Genomic DNA, 17996 nt, shown 5'->3' on the forward strand with positions numbered 1-17996 from the left:
ATATATATATATATATATATATATATATATATATATATATTAAATTAACACATAACTAACACTACTCTACATTACTATATACATACAAAATATTCCCACCCCACACTTTAAATGGTGGCATGTCCCCATGCCACACAAAGAAAAAATTGCAAGGTAAATGAAACTTCCCTGGTAACGTCAGTCCTGGTCGGAGACAGTGTTGGGGTCGAGATGGCAAGCCCTACCAAGTGCACGCAGCCATGCCATGACCTTCCTATCAGATTTTGCATTTTGGGTACCACAGGATCTATAGCCCTGCCATTTCATGCTCTAAGGCCATCATCCTCGTGTCCCATCTGACCACAGTTGTTCCCTCAGCCTCAGCAACCTGCTCGTGCGGGGGTGATGCAACCACAGCCTCATCCTGCCCTTCGTATCCCTTATCTGGCGCATCAGACTCATTACTATTTGCTTTGACAGGTACCACATGATCCTTCCCAATAGTCACATTATCAGCCCGAAACTTCTGTTCTTTTTAAATTTTTCCATCCAAGTTCTTGTTCTCCGATACACGTACTGCCCAGCATAATCTAGTTATTAGGGAAGGAAAGAAGAACCTATACCTCTACACTGGACAACTTATGAACATTTCGTCGTGAATAACCTTAGCCACATCAAAATCGTGGCCATTGATAATGCACCAGATCAGTGCAGCTCGGGGACCATTCACCTCAGTGGTGTTAGAAGAAGGCAGCGGGCAGCTATTGATGATATAAAGCCAACACTTCCCTTCAAAGTGAGTGAAGCCGAGTGAAACTTTCACCCTTGCGTAATTCACACTACGTCTTTGTTTGACACACAGATTGTTCTAAAAAAATAAATTAGAGGAGGTTGGTTCTCTGCTATAGGTATCATAATAGTCCTCAGCCCCATCAAATACTGGCAACTGGTAAACCCTCCTAATGGCGTCGATAGATGCATCCACATTTTTCTATCGTACCGTGCAGATATGGTCCACATGTTTCGAGCAGTTCACGTAGAACTCCCGCACAACCATTAAATTGGCATCATCAGGTTCTTCAAAAAAAATACTCAGCCCGCACCGAACCAATTCCCGATACATATTGGGACAATCATTCTGGAGGGACCCCATATCAATTCCCCGTTCCGATATGGGTTTCTTAGGGGCTTTCTGACTAAAACGTTCCTCGGCTGAGCTAGATACAAACCTTGTGCTGTCAAACTGAGGCGCATTGGTCGAGGCCCGCGCTCGGGATGAGCCTGCGTGACCACTAGAAGAAGCATATGTGGTTCGTCGCTTCTTGGAAAGCTTCATACTACCTGAAACAAATACCACTATCAGTAAAAGGCACGATGTGTGAACCAAGAGTGGTTACTCAGACTTCACCAGCACAATTGGTCACAAAATTACATTCACGAACTCACTGTGGCATTCATACAAATACTTGATGTGCAAGTGCACCCAAACTCCCCAAACACCCAATTATAACCTCAATTCCACCACAAATATACCAACGCCTAATCCAGCCCAATAATATGATAGCAACTATCACTTCACATACAAAAAGTATACTAGCAATACAAAGAAAAGAAAAGAATAATAATGAATTCTACTACATTACAAAGAAAAGAAAAGAAATGAAAAAATAAAAAGAAAACTAACTAAATTAAGAGGGAAACAGAAACCATGGCACTTACCTGAGGGAACTTGTAAGGATTTGGGTTGGGAAGTGATTGAGTGGGAGAGATAAGGGGAAGGGTGTAGGTTTTTATTTTGAAATTGGGGAGAATGGAGGGTTTGGGCATTTGTTTTTTGTGTGTAGAGAGGGGGGTTTCAGATTTAAGGAGAGGCGAATGGGTGGGGGTCGGGTATTAATAAAAGAAAAATAAATAAATAAAAAAGAAAAGAAAAGAAAAAAAGATAAAATTAAACTAATTAAATACTGACGCCAGTGCGCGGTCGGTGCGCGGCCGCGCACGTGTGGCAGTGAAGGTCCAAAAATGCGCGACCACATGCGCGGTCAGTGCGCGGCCACGCATGTGTGACAGTGGGGGTCTAAAAATACGCGGCATATGCGCGGTTGGTGCACGGCTGCGCACGTTTGTTTTTTCAATTTTTCCACTTGAGCCACTTTTAGCCCCTCTTCGGATTGATTTCTTTACCCCGAGTCATTCCAGCGCGCACAAATTCATCCATACACATTGATAAACCTGTAAATACTTCCACAGTTCAAAATCAAACACGAAAAATAACGAAAACACAAAAATTATTGGGTTGCCTCCCAAGAAGCGCCTGATTTAACGTCGCAGTACGACTCGGGTTATCCCTTATCAAGGATCTTTCAAGTACACGGTCGAGATTATTTTATCTTCCTCAACCATGCCATGGTAATGTTTTAGCCTTTGTCCATTAATTTTGAACTTGCGGGAGCCATCTTCCGCAGTAATCTCGACGGCTCCAGTTGGATGCGTCTCTACCACACGAAATGGTCCCGACCATCTTGACTTCAACTTGCCTGGAAACAACCTCAATCTTGAGTTGTACATCAATACCATATCTCTGGGTTTAAAGTTCCGCTCAATAATATTCTTTTCCTGCATCATCTTCATTCTCTCCTTATATAGTCTTGTGCTCTCAAAAGCCGGGTAGCGAAACTCATCAAGCTGGTGCAACTCAGTTACTCTACTTATACCCGCCTCTTCTATGTCGAGATTCAACTACCTCAATGCCCACAAGGCTCTATGCTCCAACTCCATTGGTAAGTGACACGCATTCCCAAATACCAATTTGTAAGATGACATGCCAATCGGAGTTTTGAAAGCGGTACGATAAGCCCAGAGGGCATCATCTAACTTCTCGCCCAATCTATTCTTGTGGCATTCAGTCTTTGTCAAAACGCTCTTTATTTCTCTGTCTGAAACTTCCACTTGCCCACTCGTTTAGGGATGATATGGGGTGGCAACCTTGTGGTGTACACCATACTTTTATAACAACTTGGCGAAGGCGTGATTACAGAAGTGAGTGCCTGAATCACTGATTATTGCCCTTGGGGGTGCCAAATCGGGTGAATATATTCTTTCTCAGAAAACCAATTACCCCCTTTGCATTATTTGTAGGGAGTGCTGGAGCCTCCACCCATTTTTACATGTAGTCCACTACTACGAGTATGTACTTGTTGCCATATGAGTTGATGAAAGGCCCCATGAAATCGATTCCCCATACGTCAAACACTTCTACCTCCTGAATTAGGTTCTTAGGCATCTCATGTCGGCGGGAAATATTCTCGGTTCGTTGGCATTCATCACACCCCTTCACCCATAAGTGTGCATCTTTGAACAATGTTGGCCTGTAGAAGCCCGACTCCAGCACTTTCGCAGCTATCCGTACTCCCCCGAAATGGCCACCATATGGTGACGCGTGGCAAGCCTACAAAATAGAAGATTGGTCTATCTCGGGAATACATCTCCGGATCATATTATAAATACAAAAATCTTGAACAGATAAGGCTCATCCCAATAATACATGCGATAGTCACGAAAGAACTTTTTCTTCTGGACAGAAGAAAGGTCATAGGGGACAATACCGCTCGCCAGGTAGTTTGCAATGTCTGCATACCATGGCGCCTCCTCCATTGCCACTGCTAGCAATTGTTCATCCGGGGATGTCTCAGTTATATCTTCTACCTCTACTTTCTTTTCAGCTCCCTCCAACCTTGAAAGGTGGTCGGCCACTTGGTTCTCTGCCCCTTTCCTATCGCGGATCTCCAAATAGAATTCTTGTAGCAAAAGAACCCAACGGATCAAGCGTGGCTTTGACTCCTTCTTTGTTATCAGGTACCTAAATGTAGCATGGTCAGTATAAACAATCACTTTTGAACCAATCAAATAAGACCTGAATTTGTCGAATGAAAACACCACAACCAACATCTCTTTCTCAGTCATAGTATAATTGAGTTGTGCACCGCTTAGTGTTCTGCTTGCGTAGTAAATTGGGTGCACCAGTTTGTCCTTTCGCTGCCTCAGAACTGCTCATATAACATAGTCACTCCATCACACATGAGCTCAAACGGTTGCTCCCAGTTGGGTGCAACGATGATTGGTGCAGTCACTAGTCTCTTCTTCAGCTCCTCAAATGCTAATTTGCAGTCATCAGAAAACACAAATGAATGATCCTTTTCAAGGAGTTTACATAAGGGGTTAGCAATTTTAGAGAAATCCTTTATAAATCGCCGGTAGAAACCGGTATGCCCAAGGAAACTTCTTACTGCCTTGACCGAAGTGGGCGGTGGCAACTTCTCATTCACGTCAACCTTAGCATGGTCAACCTCAATACCCTTACTGGACACTTGATGCCCCAACACTATACCTTCTTGTACTATAAAATAGCACTTCTCCCAGTTCAGCACTAAATTTGTTTCCACACACCTTTTCAACACTCTTCTTAAATTGTGAAGACAGTCTTTGAATGAATCCCCCACCACTGAGAAATCATCCATAAAGACTTCCATAATATCTATAGCCATATCAGTGAAAATGGCTAGCATACACCTCTGAAAGGTGGCCGGTACATTGCATAGGCCAAACGGCATTCTTCGAAAGGCAAAGATGCCATACTGACAAGTAAATGACATTTTCTCTCTATCCTCATGAGCCATTGAAATCTGATTGTACCCCGAATATCCATCTAAAAAGAGAAATGAGACATCCCTGCCAATCTATCCAACATTTGGTCAATGAATGGCAATGGAAAATGGTCTTTCGGGGTGGCCGTATTCGATTTTCTATAATCCATGCAAATTTGCCAACTCGTGACTGTACTAGTCGAGATCAACTCATTATTCTCATTTGCACTACAGTCATTCCACCCTTCTTTGGTACACACTGAACTGGGCTGACCCAGTTACTGTCAGAGATGGGGAAGATGATTCCCGCATATAATCACTTGATCACTTCTTTTTTCACCACTTCTTTCATGTTAGGGTCCAACCTTCTTTTATGTTCTCTAGAAGGTTTGTGCCTATCTTCCAGTAGAATCTTATGCATACAAAATGCCGGGTTGATCCCCTTAATATCTGCAATGGTCCAACCAATTGCAGTCGTGCATTCCATTAACACCTGCAAAAGTTGTTCTGCCTGCACATCTAACAAACTAGATGAGATAATAACAGGTAAAGTGTATTTAGGTCCCAAGAAGGCATACCTAAAGTGAGACGGTAACAGCTTTAGCTCCAATTGTGGTGGCTCTTCAATTGATGGCTTAGCTAGAGGTATTTTTCTTTCTTCTAAGTGTAAGGGCTCGAATTCGAGCTCTCTTTTCCAGTACCCTCGCCCTTCAAGGGCCAAAACCCACTCTGCCAAGTCCTCACCATACATTTCTTCTAGGTTCTTGAGGCATGCTGCTAGAGGGTCTTTTGCGTTCAGAGTCTCATCTTCCTCTTCCAAAATCATATCTACATCCTCTATCATAGAGCAGTTAGCAAACTCACTGGGTCGCCGCATAGATTTCTGCACATTGAACGTTATCTCTTCATCATTCAGTCTCATCTTTAGCTCCCTAGTTTCACAATCAATTAGAGCTCTCCCAGTGGCCAAGAATGGCCTCCCCAAAATTATGAAAATCTCCTCGTCTACTCGGCCTTCCAGAATGACAAAATCTGCCGGAAATACGAACTTTCCAACCTGCACCAGCACATCATCAAATATACCCGAGGGCTTCTTCACCGTTCATTCGGCTAGTTGTAGTAACATGGATGTGGGTCTTGCTCTTCCAATGCCTAGCCTCTTATAAATAGCCAAGGGCATCAGGTTTATGCTCGCCCCCAAATCACAAAGTGCCTTAACAAAAGCATAGTTGCCTATTGTACATGGAATTGTAAAACTCCTTAGGTTAGACAACTTCTCAGCTATGGGTCTCGTCATAACAGCACTACATGTTTGAGTCCGTGTAATCGTGGCCAAGTCTTGAAAGTTGAACTTACGAGACATCAAGTCCTTGATCATTTTAGCATAACTAGGCATTTCCTTCAAGGCGTCAATCAATGGGATGTTCACCTGGATTTGCTTCAATATCTCCATGAATTTCTTATACTGCTCATTTTTCTAATATTTGGCCAATCTTTGGGGGAAGGGTGTTGGAGGCCGCTTTTTTTCTGTGGTTTGAGTTTGAACTTGCTCGGGCTCTGTTTCGACTGCCTTTTCTTTCACTAACTCAGTTTCCTTCGCAATCTCTTTTTCTTTGCTAGATTCAGTTGGTGCATGTTGTACCCTCACCTCTTTTAACCCTATTGAATCATCTATATCGATTGGTACTGGCACAAGTATTTCAGTTGGTTGACTTTCGCGAGCAATTTCTTGCTCTAGATCAAGATCTCTACCATTTCTTAAACTCACCGCCATAAGCTGCTTCGGGCCATGTTCTTTTGGATTGACTTGTGTGTCTGCAGGTAGCGTCCCTTGGGGATGATTGTTTAGAGCCATAGAGATCTGCCCTAACTGAATCTCAATACCATTTATCGCTTATTCATGTGAGTCCACTCTCTCTTGCATTTTTCCAGTGGACCCAATCAGTTGTTGCAACATTCTGTTGTTGTTGTCCAGCATTCATTTAAATTCAGCAAACCCATCATCTTGTCTCACAATCTATTGTTGTTGAGGCTGTTGATAAGCTAACTGCTGATTTTGCTGATTGTAGCCATGTTGTCTTTGGTACGACACAACTTGACCATGTGGTCTTATGGCTCCAGGATTGTTACCATTATTGTACTGATGTTGTCTTGGTCTATACTGTTGATTCTTCTCTCCCCAGTTCTGACTACCTTGCCATAGTTGGCCACATAGTTCATATTTTCTTGATGCTTCTGATTGTCACTTTCCGCACTCCACGAGCATACATAAGTTTGGTTGATGCATGGTGTACATAAACCCCCATTAGTCGCATCAACTATGTGTACCTACTGTTTTTGGCCTGATTTATCAATCGTTTTGGTGAGAATACTCATTTGCGTCATCAGAGTGACCATATTTTCAGCTATGGAGTTATTTGGATCCAAAGCCACTAAGTGAACAACATGAGTGGTCGTAGAGTCTCTTGTCATCCATCCTGAGTTTTGAGCCATTTTATTGAGTAAAATCTTGCATTCTCTGAATGATTTGCTCAAAAATGCTCCTATTGTTGAAGCATCAACATTGGCCTTCAAGTTGTCTACCAATCCCATGTAGAACCTTTGCCCCAACATCTGATCTGGAATGCCATGATGAGGACACTTAACTAGCATACCTTTGAACCTCTCCCACGTTTCTTGTAGTGTATCTGTTGGTCTCTGCCTGAAGCTCAATATCTTGTCAACTTGTTTGGCAGTCTTATTAGGTGGGTAAAACTTGTTCAAAAATTGCTTGACTAATTCCTCCCAAGTAGTGATGGAATTTATGGGGAGTGAATTGAGCCAAGTCTGAGCCTCTCCCATCACCGAGAATAGAAACAACAACAACCTTATTGCTTCTGGTGTCACATTTGGTTGCCTTTGCGCGACATAAATCGACAGGAAATTTTTCAGATGCTGCTGAGGATCTTCAATGTAAGACCCTGAGAACAGTCCCTTGTTCTGCAACAAATGTAGCATGTTTTTTGTGATTTGGAATGATTCTGCTTGTATCTGAGGGACTGCAATTGATGTTGCCAGATTTCCGGTGATGGGTTGTGCCCAATCATAGAAGGTTGCTTCTGGTACAAGAGGCACCACACCCTGATTGTTTGGTTCATTCGCATTGTTTTTGTTGTTGTTTGGATTTTCTATTCCGTTATCCATTTCTGGTTCGATTTGTTCTTTTGAATTTTGTTGCTGTTTGTCTTTCTTGTTCGCATGATTCAATGCCTTGAAAACTTTCTCAGGATCTGTTAATGCGTCGAGCAATTCACCAGTTCTTGAGGAGTTTTTAAGCATGCACCTGTAACACCCAAGACTATAAACGTTAGAAATTCAATGTATTTAGTTTAAGATGAAGAAAATTGACTACACTAAGAATTCTAGCTCTTCTTTTGCTGCAATTAAAAACACCGTTAATTACCCAGCAACGGCGCCAAAGTTTGATCACGCCCAACTATGCCTTATAAAAAGGACTAAGCGGTCGTTGCATATATAATACGGTTTACAAGTTCGGAGTCGAATCCCACAGGGAATTAACGTACTAATCACTACTTTTAGTTCAGCAAGAATCCAAATAATCAACTTCCAACAAGATAGAATAATGACTTGAGTGTTTATTAACAAATAACAAGGTAATAAAAAAGCTATAATTTTATTACTAACAAAGCAACTGTGTAGACAAGATTAGGAAGATCTAGGGGTGGGCATAATACCGACCGAACCGAAAAAATCGGCCGAACCAAAAATTTCGATTTATTCGATTTATTCGGTCGGTTTGCGATTTCTAGTTTTAAAAATTTCGGTGTTCGGTTTAACCGAAAAAATAAAAAATTGTATTTCGGCAGAGGTGGCCGGTAGGCTTTGTCCACTGCGAGGCATCATTGTGTAGGGAAAGAAAGTGAATCAAGACATTGATAATGCATATATAATTTACTGTTTCATTTGTTTTCTTTTGGAAGCTTTGAAGTGATAAGTGAAAATAAAGTATGCCTTGTAATATTTATGAATGCCTAGCTAGCTAGCTTTATCCCCACATATATTCTCTTTAGCTACCTTTTGAAGCTTTCCATACTTCATGCTCTATGAAATCATTGGCATCAAAGCTTGCACTTTATTCTTCATTTGCATCATTAAATTTTGATTATTTTTTTTTGGGTTCTAAATTAACTTTGGATAAGCACATTTAGATCCACACAAACAGGAAATCCTATGTTAGTGTGCATGCTCCATTTTTTACTCAAAATCTAGTTTGTTTGTTGTAGCAAAGTAGTTTGTTCGTTTTATTTTATATAATTATGTTTGATTAATCTTGAAATTTAAGAAATACATAAATATTTTTTAAGTTTGTAGTCTTAAATATATTACTATAATATTTGTGTAACTATAAACTTTTGAAACTTGTCGTCGTAAATATATCGAAACAATTATGATGATAAACGCTTGTCGTTAAAAATAAATAAATTTTTTTCTATGGCTTGAAACCAAAACCGAACCGATTAAACTGAATCGAACATGAATAAGCCGAATCGAATCGAAGTTATTATGGTTCGGTTTTGGTTATTAAAATCATAAACCGAAAATCAAATTAACCGAACCAAAATTCTACATAACCGAACTGAACCGACCGATGTCCACCCCTAGGAAGATCTAGAGTTATTGTTTTTCCTCTTATCGGAATCCTCCCTGCTACGTCTTTTACAAATCCGCCTAGATATTTTCTACTGATTGTGAGCACTTTAGGTGTCGTAATTCCCTTCCGAGTAACTACAACAATTTACTAAACGTATTCTTCCAAATTACGCTAGCTAGCACTATTCGACCGCTCACTACAGTCGCATCAAGGTTTCGTTATTCCTAAACCCACCTTTAAACCCTCCGTATTGATCCCTCTTATACGTTAGGAATGATGTTGTTCAACAACTACCTAAATATATACCCTTTTCCAAGTAATACACACTAAATAGGCATAGCCGATTGAGGGCCCTTCAATCAACCACAATAATCACGTAGTTGAACAAGTAGAGAAAATTCAATGGCGAATTTATATTAAACACAACAAAGATGCATCCTCCAAGAGGTTCCATAAACCCTAGAATAAAGAGTTTAGCTACTCATAATTGTTTTTACAATCACAACATAATAATTCATCATCAATGTTAAAAAGGGAGAAAGAAAGATAAAAACTCGTTTCCGAATCTTCCGTCTCGCTCCTTGCCTGTTCTTGTCTTCAAAGTTCTTCTAAAAACCCAGATACCATCTTTTTGGGCGAGCTGAGCTTCATATAGGTCAAGGATAGTTGCCTATGAAATTATAATTTTAGTCTTGGAATATGTTTTTCTCGGAGGGACGTGCGCGGCCGCGCATCTGACCGCGCACTTTGGCCAGTTTCTGGCCTTCAATGCTCCATATTAGCTCCAAAACGCTCCTTAATTTCATCATAGCCCGGAATTGCTCCTGCAAAGCATAAAGTTCTCAATCGGAGCAATTTATTATCATTTAATGCTCAAACATCAATAAAGTGCAGCCAATTTAGAGTGCAAATAGTGGCCAAACTACATAATTATAGCCTACTATCAAGACCCTATGTTGGAAAATAGACTAGGGAGTGGAGACCCTATGTTGGAAAGGAGACTAGGGAGTGGAGACCCTATATCTAAAATAAAATCAACTAGGGAGTGGAGACCCTATGTTGGAAAAGAGACTATGTAGTGGAGACCCTATGTCTAAAATAAAATCAACTAGGAGTGGAGACCCTGTGTTGGAAAGGGCAACAAGGAAATGGAGACCCTATGTCTAAAGTAATTTCAACTAGGGAGTGGAGACCCTATGTTGGAAAAGAGACTAGATAGTGGAGACCCTATGTCTAAAATAATATCAACTAGGGAGTGGAGACCCTATGTCTAAAATAATATCAACTAGGGGGTGAAGACCCTATGTTGGAAAGGATACTAGAGAGTGGAGACTCTATGTCTAAAATAAAATCAACTAGGGAGTGAAGACTGTATGTTGGAAAAGAGACTAGGGAGTGGAGACCATATGTCTAAAATAACATCAACTAGGGAGTGTAGTCTCTATGTTGGAAAGGAGACTAGGGAGTGGAGACCCTATGTCTAAAATAAAATCAACTAGGGAGTGAAGACCCTATGTTGGAAAAGAGACTAGGGAATGGAGACCATATGTCTAAAAATAAAATCAACTAGAGAGTGGAGACCCTATGTTGAAAAGAGAATAGAGAGTGGAGACCCTGTGTCTAAAATAACATCAACTAGGGAGTGGAGACCCTATGTTGGAAAAGAGACTAGGGAGTGGAGACCCTGTGTCTAAAATAACATCAACTAGGGAGTGGAGACCCTATGTTGGAAAAGAGACTAGGGAGTGGAAACCCTATGTCCAAAATTCATCAACTAGGGAGTGGAGACCCTATGTTGGAAAAGAGACTAGTTAGTGGAGACCCTATGTCTAAAATAATTTTAACTAGGGAATGGAGACCCTATGTTGGAAAAATGACTAGGGAGTGGACACCCTATGTCTAAATAAAATCAACTAGGGAGTGGAGATCCTGTGTTGAAAAAGCGACTAGGGAGTGGACACCCTATATCTAAAATATCATCAAGTAGGGAGTGGAGACCTTATGTTAGAAAAGAGACTAGGGAGTGGAGACCCTGTATCTAAGATAAAAATCAACTAGGGAGTGGAGACCCTATGTTGGAAAAAACGACTAGGGAGTGGAGACCCTATGTCTGAAATAAAATCAACTAGAGAGTGTAGACCATATGTTGGAAAAGAGACTAGGCAGTGGAGACCTTATGTCTAAAATAAAATCAACTAGGGAGTGGAGACCCTGTGTTGGAAAAGAGACTAAGGAGTAGAGACCCTATGTCTAAAATAATTTTAACTAGGGAGTGAAGACCCTATGTTGGAAAATACAGTTAGGGATTGGAGACCCTATACTACCATGATGTGGAACTTTTTTTTTCTTTTCTTCTTTTAAATTTTTTTTAGAGGATGAGTAAAATGCGGAAAGAATTTGGAGAAAACTTCCCTTTTGGGGTTATTGTTCCTGCAGAGCTATTTTAGTCTCCGTGCGTTTTCTTTTGGTTGCACCTGCTTCTTACAAGGTTGCTTTGGATTGCACCTGTTTCCTATGGTTCAAACAAAGAACAATTTGTCAGTTTGAATTGGTGGTTGGTTTTGCGGCCTTGAGTGTTTCAGTCATTTGATCTTGGCTGGCTTCTTTGATGATAATTTCAACTGTGACTGATAGTTTCCTCGATACCGATTGCATTTATGGCCCCGACGAACCTTTGGCTTTTCCAAAATTTTACCATGACGGTTGGTCGCGTGGGACTTAACATTTTTCAACTTTATTTTGCCTACATGGGCATTTGACTTCTTTCTTCCAATTTTTTAACTTCAGAGCATTGGGGAACCTTTGGCTCTTCAAACTTTTCCTAGACGGTTAGCCACTTGGAGCTTAACCTTTTCAACTTCATGTTGCCTTTGTAGGCATTTTAATTTGATTCCCTTCTTCCAGTTTTTGTAGCATCGGCCGCGCCATAGCCAGTCGGGGTCGACTTGATGCCCCTTCCGAGGTTAGGTGCCCTTTTTTACATATTATCTTGCATCAAACGAGAGCCCTGTAAATTAATCGTGCCATCCCTTATTTGCCTTAGTTTTGGAACAGAGTTAGACCGAAAGGGATTCAAATAAAAACAAAAAATGGAATGAAGAGTGAGTTTGAAACAAAAGGTATCCTTTTCGGGGAAAGGAAAAGAAGGACTTATCTGAAGTACATGCGGACTTCAATGAACATGACATGCCTTTTGGACTGGATGCCTGACCTGTGTAAACCGTCTGAATCTCATAAATTCATTATAACTTTTGCCTCGAAGCCGAGAAACCTTGCCCAAGACTGTCAATACCAATGGCTGTGAAGATCCTCTTTTCGATCAATAGTTCTCTTTGCGGGTTTTCACCAGCTAATCTCTCTCATTTCTCTTCTCACCATCACCTTATAGTGCCCTTTGTGGGTTTTCACTAACAAGACTCTCTCATTTTCAGTTTCTTTACTCACCATCGCCTTACAGTGCCCGTGAGGGTTTTCACCAATAAGACTCTCTCATTTTATTTCTCTTATTTTAATTGTATCAGATCCAAGCGATTGTATGTTCCAATTCTTGAACATTCTCGTTGATTGATCAGAAGAACTTGAGAAGGATTTGGGTAAAAATAATTTGGACTGACTTACAATTTTGGAACCTTTCAAGCGAAAACCATTGCCGAACCATTATAATATCTGCCCCTAGTTTCAAATTTAGGAGGAATGTGAATTTTTGTTTTGGTGTGACTGAACTCCAGAGAGAGACTGCCTACGTATCCTTTCGGAATCAAGCCGAACATAGTTCAAGAAACTTTGTTTCTGATTTTCTTTTGTTTATCCTTTCTTTTCTTTTTTTCTTTTCTTTTTTCAATTTTCATTTTGCTTTTTATTTTTATAACACTTTCAGGTTCCAAAGAGGGTAATCAAAGAAAGGGAACCGACTCAAAGGTTTTGCAAAGGATTGTTAGTATTTGGATAGTGAGAAAGCAAGTCTTCGTCATCCCAATCGGAGCATGTTAAAGCTGTGAAAGTAGTCAAACGTAATACCTTTTGACCGCATCTGCATTGACAGTTGACTCATGATCATTTCCTTCGATGTCTCCCAAATACAGTGCTCCCTTCAGCAACACTCTTCTTATAATGTATGGACCTTTCCAATTAGGAGCAAATTTTCCTTTGGCTTCTTCATGATGCGGGAGAATACGTCTCAGAACGAGTTTCATTAATCAGTGTCAATCTAGACCCAATCTTTATCCTCAATCACGACTTCAACAATGATGCGAAGAGAGGGAATCTCAACTTCATTCCAATTTTTTATTTATTTTCTTACAAGCCTTGTCTTCAAAATATTCTGCTTCTTGATTCATTATTTTGAGGTCTGACATCGTTTTAGAATCTGGGCATGAAGTCCGCAAGCATGTCATGTTATTAAAAGATGCATTAACAAAACTGAAAAGTGAATCAGAAAAAGTGACAAAATTAAGAAAAGAGACATTCTTGGACAATGAAATATTAATTTCATTCAATTTTTTTAATTTTAAAGATTAGAAGGGTTTACATCGAAAAGTAAGACAATAAAGTAAAATATCCGGATCACACCCTGAGATAATCCGGACGCAGAAAGGAAAGCAAGACTGGCTACCGAAACTCCCGTATGATGGGAAACTTTCAGGCTTGGCGACCGTTTTTCGGCTTTTCTTCTGTCTCGGCAATGGCTGCAATGACTTTCAGTGCCGGATCAAATTCCTCATCTCTCCAATTTCTGTTCATCGAACCTCCTGAACCACTCTGAACGGCCTATAATGTGGCCTTAAAGACAACATGACTCAAGATTCGGCTTGTTTTAAAACTATTTTCGACCATCTCCCCAATTTTGATAGCCCCGGCGAACGGTCTACCCATAGCAGACATTATGTTCTCAAAGTAGCCCGCCTCTTGGGCCTGTAGGAAAACCGTAACCATTTCTGCTTCGTCCATTGGAGGATTTACCCTGGCGGCTTGCTCGTGGCATTTCACAGCATATTCACGAAAACTTTCCGCGATTTTCGTTTTCAAATTGGACAAAGCGTTCTCTTTTGAATTTTTTTCACTCTTGCTTTTTTCTTTTTCTTTTTTTGGTTGTTTTTCGCTCTTTGTTTTTCTTGTCACTCCTTTATTTCTTTTTCTTTCTTCTTTTTTTCCCACTCGATTTATTTAATGGCTATGATCGAATCCGATGTGGATTGCCTACGTATCATGACACCGCATGAATCAGATCTTGCGTAGTTCGGGGAGATCGGGAATAGACAAGCTCATTTTTCTTTTCTTTTATCTTTTTTTATAAAGACTTTTAAATATTTATTTTTTAAGTTTTTTTAATGCAATTTTGAATTTATTTTTTTATAAAGAAGGAATTCTAAAGAAGGAAGAAAATATTTTGGATTTTGATTTGATTTTTTTTTCGATTGAAAGACTTTGTTAAAGAAGGAAAATATTTTTGGATTTAGGATTTTTTTTTTTGGATTTTCTAAGAAAAGAATTCTAAAGATGGAATTATGGAAAGGAAAAATATTTTTGAATTTTTTGAAAATTGGGGCCGAAATCGATGAGGTTTGCCTACGTATCTCACATCCGGTGAGAATCAGACTCGCGTAGTTCGGTCAATTTTTCAGGACCGGGGGAAAATGTCTTTTTTTTTATTTTAAAAATTTGGACTCATTTTGAAATGACTTTCCTATTTCTTCTTTATTTTTTTTCAAATTTTTGGCAGAGTTTCATGAGTTGTTTTTTCAAGTACCAGGATTTTCAGGAACCGGGTCTATTTTCTTTCTCCTACCTCACTCTTTTTTTTTTTTTTGGATTTTTTCCTACTCTATAAACCGGTCAACATGCAAGCCGAAACAAACATGCACAGGCAGAACGTAAAATGCATCAGGACAGTCTTTTATATTTGGGTACACCTGTCCTAGACGGATCCAACCCGTGTGTTGAGTCTCCAAAGTCAGATGCACGTGATGCAATCAAATATTCCTACTAGGGATCCGGCATGAGGCTATGTCGTTCTAAGTTTGAATCTTGGGTGTATTATTCTAGACCTGGCTTACCCGAGCGGATAACTCGAGCCGAGGGGGCAGCGTACCAGGAATACAAAAGCTTCACCGGCTTTGCAACTTGTCCGATCCTCGTTCTAAAATTAGTGTATGACTCTAACAGAAAAGAAGCCACGCAAAGTGGACACTTCCCAAAAGATTTAGAAGACTCAGAGAGAAGAAGGGTTTTCGTAACAGTTTATATACCGTTCACGGTAATATCAAAGCGGTAAAGAGCGGCAATTAGCACATTAGGCTCAAACACGTAAAAATCAGATAATAAACAAAGCCAAGTATAAAAGTCATCTAAGCTCGAATTTTGAATCCTAAACCAGAAGTTCTGGGTTCGTTTCTCCAGCAAAGTCGCCAAAGTTGTCACACCTTCTTTTTCCTGGGGGATAGGGGAGTTTTTCCAATTAAAGTGACATTAATCAAAATGAGATTATTTATTTAATTCAGAGTCGCCACTTGAAATATTTATTATGGTGTTCCAAGTCACCGGTTTATTTTAAAATCTCAAATCGAGAAAATTGACTCTATTTTACGGTCCGCGAACACAGAAGACCGGGTAAAATTTTTTTTAATCCGGGAGAAGGTGTGAGGCACTCCCGAATTTCGTGATTTTAGCACGGTCGCTTAACTATTAATAATTGGCCTAATTTTCTGATTTATTACACATTTAAAACATATTGTGCATTTTTTTTTTTAACTTTTTAACAGCTTTTAATATTTATGAAATTTATTTGAACAAGCCGCGATGTTGCGCACTCGTTGTTTTCGTACACATTTCAAACCGCGTCACGTGAAACGTATCCGTGATTTGCAACATGTTTATTATTATTAATTGATTTGAAGTTGTAAGGTCGAGTCACGTGAAACGCGCACTAGAATTTGAGATTATATATCATGACTATGCCACGGGAGTCGTACCCATAGTCACGATAATTTAAAATTAATCGTGCCTAAAGCAAGCTACGATGTTCATGAATTAATTTTGCTAAACTACTTTGAGATTATTTGTGAAGCTATTGAATTGCAGAGGTTATTGTGAATGTCGTAGGTAATATGGAAGTCATTTGAAGTTATATTAATTTATAAAGGAGAGCTAGCTTACATGTTTATTGGGAACACGAAAATAAATTAATTATTCGTCTTGCCTTGGGTCCAAAACGTTGGTCATTTAACATTACTCACTAATGATGCCTAAAATTAATTTACAAATAAATCATATGACCCACTTAGTAATTAATTATAAACTAACCAAACTAAACTAAAACAGAATACTACCTAATAAACCTCAAACAACTAATCTGAGAGATTATGCAAACAATCAAACTTATGAGCATTTATATCTATGTAATCTACCAGACTCTATTCTAACAAATAAACATCCAACATGATAAATTCAAAGAGAAGTTTAAAGAGAGGATGAACCTTTATTGCTAAAATTTCCAGCAGGTACAGTGAAAGAGAAGATCCAAAACATCAAAAATCCAAAAACAATAACGCTTAACTAGAACCTCAAACGACGGAGCTCTAACGTGACTTCACTTCGGCTTTGGCTTTTGACGGTATTTTTTAGGGTTGATTGTGGGTACTTTGAAGCTAGATTTTGGGGTATTTTGGAGTCTTAAACAGGGTGATAAATTGCTGGATTTTGCGAAAGAAAGAGGAAGAAAGAATGACACGAGTAGAAATTCCCTTAGCGTAGAAAAAGAAAAAAAATTTCTCTCCATTCCCTCCTCTCTATTTTTTTCTCCTTCTTTCTCCCCTTTATTTTTTCCTTTCTCTCCTATTTATAGAAAAAATTTCAGAATTTTTCAGATTTTATTATTTTATTTTTTATTTTATTATTATTTTTTAATTAAAAAAAATTTTCACTTTTCATTTTTCTTCTTTTTATGAAAAAAAATAATTCCCCACCTTCCTTTACTTTTATTTTTTAATTTCTCATATTTTTACTTTTATTATACTTAAATTCCTACTTTTTTTTTAAAATTTCCACTTACTTTTATTTATTTTTTTAAATTTTAATCTACCTTTACTTTTATTTTTTTAATTCCAACTTTCTTTTACTTTTTATTTTTTAAATTTTTACATTCTTTTACTTTTTTTTAAAAAAAAAATTTCACTTTCTTTTACTTTTTTATTAAACAATTTCCACCTACTTTCACTTTTACTTTTTAATTATATATTTCTACTTTTCCTATTTTTTTATTCCCATCCGATTTTTTTAATTTTTTTTTTGGTTTTTTAATTTATTTTATTTTAAAATAAAGATAAATATAAAAATAAAAATTATACTAATAGTAATAATTGATATTTTAAATTATTATTAATTTTACCCTATATATAAAAAAAGTATAACAAAGCTAAAATATACATATTAAATTTCTGAAAATATTTGCATAGTAGAAAATGATAAAAATATAAATATAGTCAAAAATTATGTGTTTTGAGAGCTAGAAGGAAGGGTTCAGACACAAGGTAGAAGTAACGTCATTCATATTATTCTCCCTAGATCCACTTGTGAGATTTTATTGGATTATTGTTGTTATTGTTATATTGCAGATATTATAAATATTATTTTTGTATCAAATTATTAAAATTAACTTTGCTCACAAAAGGTAGTAAATTACGTACTGAGCATGTAATGCAGGAATTTTTGTTATATTGCCAATTATA

Source organism: Nicotiana tabacum, chromosome 19, assembly GCF_000715075.1.
Source record: "Nicotiana tabacum cultivar K326 chromosome 19, ASM71507v2, whole genome shotgun sequence".
NCBI lineage: Eukaryota > Viridiplantae > Streptophyta > Magnoliopsida > Solanales > Solanaceae > Nicotiana > Nicotiana tabacum.